We start from the raw sequence: 12,302 nt of genomic DNA, 5'->3' as shown, positions 1-12,302 counted from the left end.
AATGTGTGGCACATTGTATATATGTATTCGTTGATAACTTCCTTCTGTCAACAAACATTAAGAAAAAATAATTTTTAAACATTATTACAAAATCCAAGAACATTCAGTTTCTTCCATAATCAAATAATAAAATGCATAAATATCAGAAGCTCCTTATTTTGACTATTAACAGAAGTATTTAATGTACCATTCCTATAAACATATTTTGATATTATTCATTAAAATATCTTCAAGGAGTAGTTTAAATATTAATGAAGGTAAGTATAATCAAATTGTTAGTATATTTGAATCACAAATGATGTCAGTATTTTACATAGCCAAATATGCATAATCATGTAATTTTAAAACTGGATTCCATAAACGTGAATTTATATATTTCCATTCAAAATCACCTGGGCCTAACTTACACGCATTCTCACAATTACACTCTTACACACACAAACATGCATACATTCTTGTAATTACATACTTACACAGATATTCTTACTTACATAAGCAAAGGGAGCAAATGACCAAGCACCAGTGCAGAAAGATGAGCTCCAATCTTTATTACATAAAGAAAAAAATCACTTCGACCCTTTTAATGCTAAGTGAATTAAACCCAAGTGTGTAAGAGAAAAGCCTTGTTCCTTTTGATAAGAGTAAGCCTGCATTGCTATTAAGAAATGACCTGTTCTGTCCCATGGTAAGGAGAAACCAGACTGCACCTTCCGCTCTTTCCAGCTTGTTCTGTTTTCCTCATCTCCTCTGCATTCTGCAGATTGCCCTCTTATGTTACTTATAGTATCTACATTATACCTCTCTACATTTCTTCTCAGCCCAGATATTTTTGGCTCTGTTCTACTAAGCTCCGTTCTCCTTAGCTCAAAGCTGACTTTTCAGCTCGGCCCCACTCAAGCTCAGTCCATCTGTCTCTGTCCTTCCAGTTCAGTCCTTCTCTCTCAGTCCTTCTTTGTGTTTATTTCTTTCTACTCAGCATTTAAACATATTTCAGAATACATGATCACATGTTACAAAGTTCATCTCTAGTTCATATGAAAGATCAAAGCATAAATTGAAATACAATTTACAACCGAGAATTTTTACATGAATATTTATCAGGAGTAATTATCTGGCTAAACATTCATCACCAGTGTCAGCTCTATAGGTTCACTGAAGGTCTAAAACCATAGTTGATAGAGAAGTTATTTACAGATAAACCCAGTCAATATCTTATCATCTGTCCTTGCACCTGTAACAAATCATTTCTTCTCTTTTTATGACTCTTGATAACTGTTTTACAACCTTGTTAATGGGTTCTGAATAGGAGAAAGTCTGTTTACTATCTCAGAAGAATTAACTGGTGACACCTGGTAGACTGGCAGAGTTCTCACTGCAATTTTGACTATAAAAAGAGACTTCTAGCAGTCCCACTATAAAAGAGCTTAATAACCATTGATATAATATTAAAAATTATTGTAGGATCATTATTAAGGGTAAAGAATTCATCTATTTGTCTGTATAGCATCACTACAGGACAGTACAACTTCGTAGCTCTGCAGAGATCTCCTCCAAGTGGGTGTGCTCTTACTCAATGATTGTTATATATTTCTAATAATAACAACAGGAATAGCATTTCAATAGCAGGAAAATTTCCCAAAATGTATCCCTTACAGCCTTGCTTAATAAGGGCAAACAAGTTGTGGACTATAAAATAATCCAAGGCTGTCCATCTGAGGATGACCACCTGCTAGTTATTAGCTTGTCCTCTTATGGCTCCTGACACTTTCCTCTCAGTCCCACATGGTACCTTCTCCAAAACTGACAATAACATCCATCACGAAACATGCCTCAACAGATACAAGAAGATTGAATTAATTCCATGCATCCTACAAGATCATTACAGACTAAAAATTGTCTACAATAACAACAAGAACAACCAAAGACCGACTTACACATGGTAGCTGAGGAATGATTTACTCGAGGAGAAGTTATTCAAATAGAAATAAAGAAAAAAAATTAAAGACATTCTTGAATTTAATGAAAATGAAGGCCTAACTTGAGAATACAAAAAAGCAATGCTAAGAGAAAAACTGATAGCTCTGAGACCCTCAACAAAGAAACAGGAGCTATGATACACTAGCAGTTTGACAGAACACTTGAAATCTCAGAACTAATAAAATACAAATACACCAAGAGGACTAGACAATAGGAAATATTCAAACTCCGGACTGAAATCAACCAAGTAGAAACAAAAGGAATTATATAAAGAATCAAGAAAACCAGGAGCTGGTTCTTTAAAAAAATCCAGAAGACAGGTAAATCTTTATTATTCAAATTAAAAATAACAAAATCATAAGTGAAATAGAGATATAACCATAGAAAATGAGAAAACTCAAAAAATTATCAGATCCTACTATAAAAGCCTATACTTAACAGAACTGGAAAGTAAGGATTAAATGGATAATTTTCTAGACAGATACAAGGTACCAAAGTTGAATCACGATCAGATAAACCATCTAAATACTCCCATAACTCGTAAAGTAGTAGAAGCAGTCGTTAATTGTCTCCCAACAGAAAGATCCCTGGACCAGGAAGGTTTAGTACAGAATTCTCTCAGACCTTCACAGAATACCTAATACCAATATTCTCCAAACTATTCCACAAATTAGAAATAGAAGGAACACTACACAATTCCTTCTCTGACGCCACAGTTATGCTTATAAGTAAAGCAAACAAAGACCCAACAAAGAAAGAGAATTTCAGATCATTTTTTTCATGAATTTCCCTGCAAAAATTCTCAGTAAATTTCTTGCATGCAAATTCCAAGAACACATCAAAACAATGATCCATCATGATCAAGTATGCTTCATCCCAAAGATACAGGGATGGATTAATATACAGAACCTAATAACCAATCAGTCTAATCCACTACAAAAACAAATCAATGAAAAAAAACAAGCAATCATCTCATTAGATGCTGAGAAAACATTTTATAGAACCTAACCCTTCATGGTAAAACTCTTGGAAATATCAGAAATTCAAGTACCGTACTGAAGAACAGTAAAAGCAATATACAGGAAACCAGTAGCTAACATCAAACTAAATGGAGAGAAACTTAACACAATCCCACTAAAATCAGAAACTAGACAAGGACACACACTCTCTCCCTACCTTTTCAATATAGTATTTGAAGTCCTAGCCAGAGTAATTAGACAACAAATGGAGGTAAAGAGATAAATATTGCAAAGGAAGTATTCAAAATGTCACTATATGCAGATTATGTGGTAGTATATTTAAGTGACTCCACAAATTCCACAAGTGAACTTCTAAGCCTGATAAACAACTTTGGCAGAGTGACAGAATATAATATTGATTCAAACAAATAAGTTGCTTTCCTCTACTCAAAAGAGAAATAGGCTGAGATAGAAATTACGGAAATGACACCCTTGACAATAATAAAGAAGCTTATAAAATAACTCAGATTCACTCTAACCAAGCAAGTGAAAGATATATATGACAAGAAAACAAGTCTCTGAAGAAAGAAATTGAAGATCTCAGAAATTAGAAAGAACTCCCATGTTCGTGTATTGGCAGGATTAATATTGTAAAAATGGCCATTTTACCAAAAGCAACCTATAGATTGAATGGATTCCCCATCAATATTCCAAATCAATTCTTCACAAACATAAAAGTGAAAGTTTTCAAATTTATTTGCAATAAAATAAATCACAGGATAGAGAAAATTATTCTGAAAAAAAAGCATTTTGGAGAAATCACCATCCCTGAGCTCAAGTTGTATTATATAGCAATCGTGATGAAAAATTGTATTGTATTGGTATTGAGACAGGCAGGTAGATCAATGGAATAGAATTGAAGATGCAGAAAAGAACCCGCACAACTATGGCCACTTCATTATTGACAAAGGATCTAAAATCATTCAGTGGATAAAAATTGTGCTGTTTCAACTGAAGGACAGAATGTAGGAGAATGCAAATCAATACATTCCTATCTCCTTGTACACAGCTCAAGTAAAAGTGGATTAAAGACCTCCAAATAAAACCAGAGAAACTGAAACTAATTAAAGAAAAAGCAGGGAAAACCTTGAACACATTGGTACTGGGGAAAATTTCCTGAATAGAACACCAATTACTTTTGCTCTAAGATCAAGAATCGACAAATAGAACTTCATAAAATTTCAAAGTTAGTGTAAAGCAAACACCACTGTATTTAGTTTCATACAGCAACATACAGATTGGAAAAAGATTTTACCAATCCTACATCTGATAGAGAGCCAATATCCAATATTTACAAAAAACTCAAGGAGAAGATTTACTCCAGAGAATCAAATAACACTATTTAATAGTGGGCTACAGTTCTAAACAAAAATTCTCAACTGATGAATATTGAACAGCTGAGAAGCACCTAAACTAATATTCAACATCCTTAGTCGTTGGGGAAAAGCAATTTAAAACAATCCTTAGATTCTACCTCATACCAGTCAGAATGGCTAAGATAAAAAAGCAGTTGACAACAGACTCTGGCAATGGTGTGGAGAGAAAGGAACACTCTGTCACTGTTGATAGTGCAAGCTCTTAAAACCACTCTGGAAACCAGGCTGGAGATTCTGCAGAGAATTGAACATAGTATTTACTACCTGAGGACCCAGCTGTACCATTCGATGGCACATACCCAAAACTTGCTCCCACCTACAACAAGGACACGTGCTCCACTATGGTCATAGCAGTCTTATTTATAAAAGAGAGAAGCTGGAAAGAACCCAGATGCCCCTCAAAATAGAAACAGATTCATATAATGTGGTACATTTACACAATGGTTTGATGCTCAGCTGTTAAATAGAATGACTTCATGAAATTCATAGGCAAAAGGATGAAATCAGAAAATATCATCCTGAGTGAAGTAACCCAATCACAAATAAAGGCACATAGCATGTACTCACTGGTAAGGGGGTATTCTCTAGAATGTCCCAGGTACTAGGGATGCAACAGGTTCCCCGGACCCAACAGTGATGACATTAGCCAACATACACAACAGTGATATTGAACCTGAAAAACCACCTGCAGTAGATAGACATAGCCCCCAGTGCAAGGATGGGACCAGTCACCCAGCTCTTATTAAAGCAAAGTTATCCCTGTCTAATGAAAAGGCAGGGGCAAAAATGGAGCAGAGGCTGGAGGAAAGGCCTTCCAGAGATCTGCAGACACCAAACCGGACACTGTTGCTGTTGCTGAGATGTGCTTGCAAACAGGAGTCTGATATGCCTGTTCTCTGAGAGGCTTTGCCAGGAAAGCCAACCATTGAACTGAACCTAGAGATCCCAATGGACGATGTAGGGGAAGGGATTTAGAATCTGAAGGGGATTGTAATTAGAGGTAGAACAATGATTTCAATTAACCAGACCCCTCAGAGTACCCCTGGCCCTAACCACCAACTATAGAATATACATTGTCTGGTACCCTACATATGTAGCAGAGAACCGCCTCAACTCACATCAGTGGAAAGGTAAGCACTTGGTCCTTTAGATGCTTGATGTCCTAGAGAAGAGCAATTCAGAGAACAGTGATTCTAGATGGGTGAGGCAAGAATGATTGGGAGAGTTGGGGAGGCACCCTCTTAGAAACAAAGAGGAGGAGTATGTGGTGGATGGAGTTTATTAACAGGATCTGGAAAGGGGTTAATATTTGAAATGAAAACAAATACAATGGTTAATAATAATAATAATAATAATAATAATAATAATAATAATAATAATTATAAAGGAGTGGTATTTTCCATACATTATTTTACTGCTCAGGTTAGCTTGGAACATTTATTGTTCCCTAGATGCATATTTCTTCCTACAGTTCCTGATTGCTTGTTTCTCTGAGGAGTGTAGCCTTAGATCTTTCTCTTCATTCAAAGAAGGCATAACACTTAACTCCTTTCTCCAAGCAAGGGTGATTGTAGATATGTCTGTAAAAGGCGGGAGGCATTTGCACAATCTAATTGGGGATCACCAAAAGAATTATTTAAAAGAAAAGTTTGTAATGCAAACAGTTGTATTCAATCAACTTACCAGTATTGAAAGCATCCCAGTATTTCTAGCCAGGCAACTGCGTAAGATATCAAAAGACATTTAGAATTTCAATATATGTGACTAGAGAGAATACATTCCATTGTGTAGCATACTCAATATTTCAAAACTATCATATTGGAAAGAATATTAAGAGCTTTAGGACAAGAAAAAATAGTGATACATCTAGGCAGAAGCATCACAGTAACACCTGGAAATCACATGGAATTCTTATATCAATCCCATGCATTCTATGCTCTATTCACATCCTCACACGTTCATTCCGTAACACAGTCAACCAGTGATTTTCTAGTCCCTGCAGTCTCTGAGGAGCAAGGGTCTGGATCAGCCTTTCCCATTTGCTTATGATGTTCCAAGACACATCACTGCACCACTGATGGCCTCCAGTTAGAGCGATTTACCCTGTTGTAATATTCGCTTGACCACACAATGTCCTAAGCACCCCTTTCCCTTTCCATTCATGTTGCTCCTTCCAGAATCCCTTATCTCGGCCCCTGACAGAGAGCAGATAGCACTCTGGACTCAAAGGAAGAGAGTCGATAGGGTTCCTCCTCAATCAGAAAGTTTGGATGATCGCGCCGCTACTACAAATACTGACAAGTGAGGCAGCTCCTGACTGGTCCGTGCAGACCTCGCGACAGCAACGTGCAGAACTCGCTATTGCCCCATGCAGACCTCGTGACTGCCCCAGCAGACCTTATCACTGCCCCGTGCAGACATCGAGACTGCCCCTTGGAGACCTCGCAACTGCCCCATGCAGAGCTTGCGACTTCCCCGTGGAGATCTTGCAATTGCCCGGTGCAGACCTCGCAACTGGTCCGTGCAGACCTCGCTACTGCCCCGTGCTAACTCGAGGACAGCCCCTATCCAACTTTGTTTCCTGAGATCAAGGTTCACTCGAGATTCCCCTGCTTTTCTTTCTGGACTTGTCCACAGTTCTCGGGAGAGAGACCCATACTCAAAGGATACAGCTCAACTGATGTTCACCAAGACTCACCTCTGGGCAAGTACATTCACTGCCCCTTACGTGGTAGTAGCCCATTCACGATTTCTTGTTCAATTTCCTTAACGACTAAACAGCCAGATGTGTGGAGAGAGGCCAGCGAGCCTCATCCGGGACTTTACCCTCTGACCATGCACCAACGATTTCCCAGCCTCCACAGCCTGGAAGCCCATTCAGTGTCCCCCCGCCCAAGCAGATTATAACACCGGACTCCAATGGGGGAAGCACTTGAAGGGTTCCCAGCCTCCGCCACCTGAGACTGCCTTCAGTGTCCCCGAACCACATTACAACATCATTCCTCAATGGGGGAAGCACTTGAATAGCAGAGACCCGAGCTAGTTTGCACCTCCAGGACTACTTAGACGGACTCGGCACAAGTAAAGATGCCCAAAACCCTATGAAGACCAGAGATTCAAAAAACCTGATGCTCATGTTACAGAAAACCTACAGAAACTCAAAGATCATATAAAGGCTTCAGTCAGTAAGAGGGCCCTAGACCCCAAGAGGTAACTGACTGAGAACAAGAAATGGACAGTTCCACTTCCCCTGAGGGTTCCTGAGAGCATGAGTAATCCACTGACCAAGGATAGCAGATCACTGAGTAACACACTGACCAGGGATACCAGAAGATCTGCTTTACATCCTGCTACTAGAAAAAGAGTGGCCTCATCTTTAGTGCCCATTCTTGAGAAGATGAAAAAAAAAAAAAAAAGCGGGTTATGTCTACTGGGTTTGAAAAAATCTGGACTTTGACGAGTTGGTAGCCAGAGTGCCTGCAACATCTACAAACCACAGTGCTGGAGAGAACAGTGAAAGTTTCAGAGAAAACCACACTGTACCTGGGCCACCTTCTGCTGACTCTTCTACTGACAAACTGGGCCAGGTAATATTCACACACATTCCAGGTTCCCAACATCATTCCCTATCTAGACATGGAGAACTTGGATCTCCCATTTTTCCCCAAGATGTTCCTATCCACCCAGGACTTTCCGGAAATAACCAAATGTTTCCAATATTCAATAGGGTTTTTCACATTTGTCCAGTTGTCCAAAATTCTTCCCATTGATCCTTAACGGAAAATCATATGTTCTCCTCTTCCAGAAGGAGTGTTTTTTTTTTCTTCTATTTCCATTAACTTGGAAATTTATTATTTACATTTCAAATGTTATTCCCTTTCCAGGTTCCAGGTTAACATTTTCCTAGCTCTTCCCACACAGCTTCTATAGGGGTGTTCCTAACCCGATCCACCCCCATATTACTTCCCTTCACTGGGGGTTTACTCTTGGGAGGACCAAAGTCTTCCCCTTCCACTGGTGCCACTACTAGGCATTCAGTGATACCTATGATTTTGGAGTCCCGGGTTAGTTCATGTATAGTCTTTGGGTAGTAGCATGTAACCACTAATGAAGAAAAGACAATTCTCTAGATTTAGAGAGATGGAGTATGTAAAGGTTTCCACTGTGTCACAAGAGGCTCTCCTGGAAAAGGCACTCTTGAAACTGGTCAATATAAGGAAAGCTCTTCAGCAGGTAGGACATGGAGGTTCTCAGTGACATCATCATCATTAGGTCCTTCCCGAAAAATCTCTTGTAACCTGGAGAGCCCTAGCTCCTTCTGTGAGGTCAGAAGTGTTGTTGTGACACCACCTGCTTCTCAGATATTCCTTCAGTACATCTAGGGTTTGTAACTGGCCTTTAATTCAGAGTAAACAGCCATTTTTTTAGGGAGAGCAAAGAGGATGAAAGGATCCGAGATGGGGAGAAGGAAGCTGCCCTTCTGTCATGGTATAAAAAAGGAAGAAATACATGGTCCACTGGAGAGCTCAGTGAATCCTGGGTAGGTGTTTAGTGTGTTCCCTGAACAGACAGCCTTGATCTGACCCTTCCACATATGGGAATCAAGAGCTGTGAGCCTCTCAGAAGCATCTGGACTTCCCTGTTCTTATGGTTCCTGGAAGTCAGAGAGTTTATATCATTAATTTCTTTATTCCCAAAGCCAAGGGTTGGGAAATGCATAGTTGATTTCCTGAGAGCTCATGGACTTTACTCTTTTTGAAAAGAAGAAAAAGGTCCTAAGAAAAAAGGGAGAGACAGGAATTGTGTCCCTAGCTCAGAGAAAACTCCTCCATGGTTTGGATACCTATATTGCAGTTTGTGTCTGACACTGATATCTGGGAGAGAGAAGTGCTTCTAGTTGAGATTTCATCATCTGTCTTTCACTAGTATTACTCTGATTACCATTCCCTTACAGTAATCCTTTAGATTTCAATAGGTGAGATTAGGTAGCAGTTTCTTTTACTTTTTCCATTTTTTTTTATTTTTTGGCAAAATTCATTGCTTATTTAATTGGATATTTCTATATTTACATTTCAAATGTTATTTTCTTTCCCAGTCTCCTGTCAATATGAGCCCTAACTGACCCCTCTCCCCTTCTTCTATAACCTCCCATACTGCACCTTGACATTCCCTTGAACTGGGAGTCAAACCTGGAAAGACCAAGGGCTTCTCCTTCTATTGGTGCCCAACAGGGTCATCCTCTGTTACATATGCAGTTGGAGCCATAATTCTGTCCATGCACAAAATATTGGGTTAGTACCAGAAATCTCTGGTTCTTTGGCATTGTTTTTCTTATGTAGTTGAAAGCCCCTTCAGTTCTGTTTGGAGCGACACTCTTGATGCCCTCCACTGTTGATGATATTATTATGGTTAGAATTTACTATCACTATTTTCATGGAAAATCCCCACCAAGCTGCAAAATAGTAATACACATTTGGTGGTAAAGAAAAAATAATACTATTTTAAAGTTGTCCTGCTGACTAATAATATGACAAACCTGTGACATTTCTGATACTTTGTGAACATCACCTTATTACCTGACCACACCAGTATTGTATGTTGGTCCTGGGTAAATGTTTCTTACTTTTCCCTGCCCTCTGTTACCCCTGTTATGGTATAAATTCAGCCTTGGAGGAAAATAAAATTGCCGCCCTGGTCAGACTCCTGTCTTAACGTCATTCTTTGTCCCAAGAACCCTTGTCCCAATTCTATTCCAGGCACCCTCTGATCTCTCACTTACAAAAGGCACCCAAGTTGCGGCTCTTTGAAGGTGTCCTGGAGGAGAAAGTCTTTCCCTATTAATAGGCTGGTCTGTCTTCTTTGTTTGTGGAAGACTTTGCTCCTTCTTGGACCTTTGGCTCCCACCCCTAACCCCCTCCCAGAGCTATTGCTGAGTGATGGGACAAGCATTCTACTCTCAACTTTTGTGACAGGACACAGAGAGTCATTCAGGACACAAAGAATAGGGCTATGGGGTCTTAAAGCACTTTGGTGCATCACAGGGACTGTGCTCCCTCCAGACCACAATTGGTTAAGAGATCAGAGGTAAGCTTGAGCAAGTCTGTGTTTTGTGTTCTGTGTTACTTTCTGTTTTGTCTCTGTGTCATGTTTCGCCTTTGTTTCATGCTGACTTGTGTTGTATGCCCCGCTGTCTGAAGGGTTTGAGTCCCAACTGGAGAAGTTTTAGAGTCCACTTGGTGGTCGCTATTGGTCCTGTAAGGGGCTTATGGCTGTGACAGGTCGACTTGCTTGTTGTCACAGGCCAGAGAGGATGCTCTAGGAGGAGAAAGGAATATAGAGGACACTCTAGAGTCACATTGGGAGGTGGGATCAGATGTTCTGCCTCATCCCAGAAACAGCTAAGGTTAAGCTGCATTTTGGGCCAGGTATTGAAGGTAATGGGCATCTGTGGAATTCACTTATAGAATGCTTTTTCTTGGTCTTGTTTGTCTAGTTTTTTTCTTTGGTATTGTCGAGTGTCTTTTTTGGCTGTTGTTTCATTTTTGGACTTGGACTGATGATAGTGTTTGAAATCATGGAACTGTTTGCTTTCTTTCTCAAGAAGTTTTACTTGGTCTACTTGGTGCTTAACTTGGAAATAATTTGCTTGAGAGAAATTGTTTTCTGCCAGGGAACCTGCCTTATCTGCTGGCCCTATTGCAAGTGAGGAGTTGGTCTTCAGCATTAAGTCACCTTCCTTGTTAGTCATCATTGACATACACAGTGCCTCTGATCCTATTCCTGCAGCAGTCAGTTCTTTCCCCTGTGGTCAAAATGCCCCAGGTTGGGAATCAGGGTAGTCCCAAAAATAGTTTCAGAAAGAATCTGCAGCAGACTGTGAGGAACTTCTTTGTGCCAGACAGAAAAGGCTTTACTCTAGGATGACAAGAGGAGAAAGTCTTAGCACCGGCTCTTCAGCTTACTCCAACTGGAGGCTGTGGCCACGGTCAGGATCAATGTTTTCTTTTTCATGGCCCTCTAACTCAGTGAGGCGGCTTGGTGCACGGCTACCACTGCAGTCCTTGGAGGGCTATACTTCTATTAAAGATCAGTACTCCAATGTTAGTAATCTATTTATTGGTTGTAAGAGTCCGGAAACCCAACACAATTGTGACCAATGCCTCAGGAATGGTAGCCGAAAGCGTCCTTAAAACCAATTGCCTGTAACTATAGTTTACTCTATGATATCTGAGGCTTCAATCGGATAACACCCCCTGGGCAAGCCCCCCTTCAATTCTCAAATGCTATTTTCTCCTGGTCTTTTGGCGCAAGGTCATCTAGCATGTATGACAGCCTGGAAGAAACTTCCCCCTTAAAGTAGACGAACCATACAATTATTTTATCAGCCACTTGGCATCTAGCACTCAGTTCTTAACCATCTCTCTATCCTTTTGTTATTAATTCTTACTGGAAGCCTAGTGTCCTTCAGAGGCTGGGTCTCTTGATAGGCAGAGCCACTGAGCTGACTCTAAGGAGCTGAGCTGAGCTCAGGACAATCAAAGTCCAGAGAGACAGCCGGTAACAAACCAGCTGCCACTCTGCTCTCATTTTTGTTTCACAGGCACAAAGCTTGTGCCTGATTATGGGCTGGCCTTTTTGCCCCAAGAAAGCTGGCCCATTTAGCTATATGACTGAATGCTATTTGTCACCTATCTGGTTGTTCCACGTGCTCTCACCATGTTACCCCCTAGCATTCTTGCCTGGCACCTCACCGCTGTTCTTAAGAATTTTATCACCCAAGACACTCTGTAATTTGACTTAAAATATATCCCATCCTGCTAATATGGATGTCCCAGATTCACATTCTGAAGGTACTAATTTTAAAACAAGGGATGGTACATTCCCTTAAATATTAAATTGATATACTTGGGGTCTTAGAACGTTTCAATCA

This window comes from Rattus norvegicus (genome assembly GCF_036323735.1).
Source record: "Rattus norvegicus strain BN/NHsdMcwi chromosome Y unlocalized genomic scaffold, GRCr8 chrY_unlocalized_7, whole genome shotgun sequence".
In the NCBI taxonomy this organism is placed as follows: domain Eukaryota; kingdom Metazoa; phylum Chordata; class Mammalia; order Rodentia; family Muridae; genus Rattus; species Rattus norvegicus.
This window is presented reverse-complemented; position numbering follows the sequence as displayed.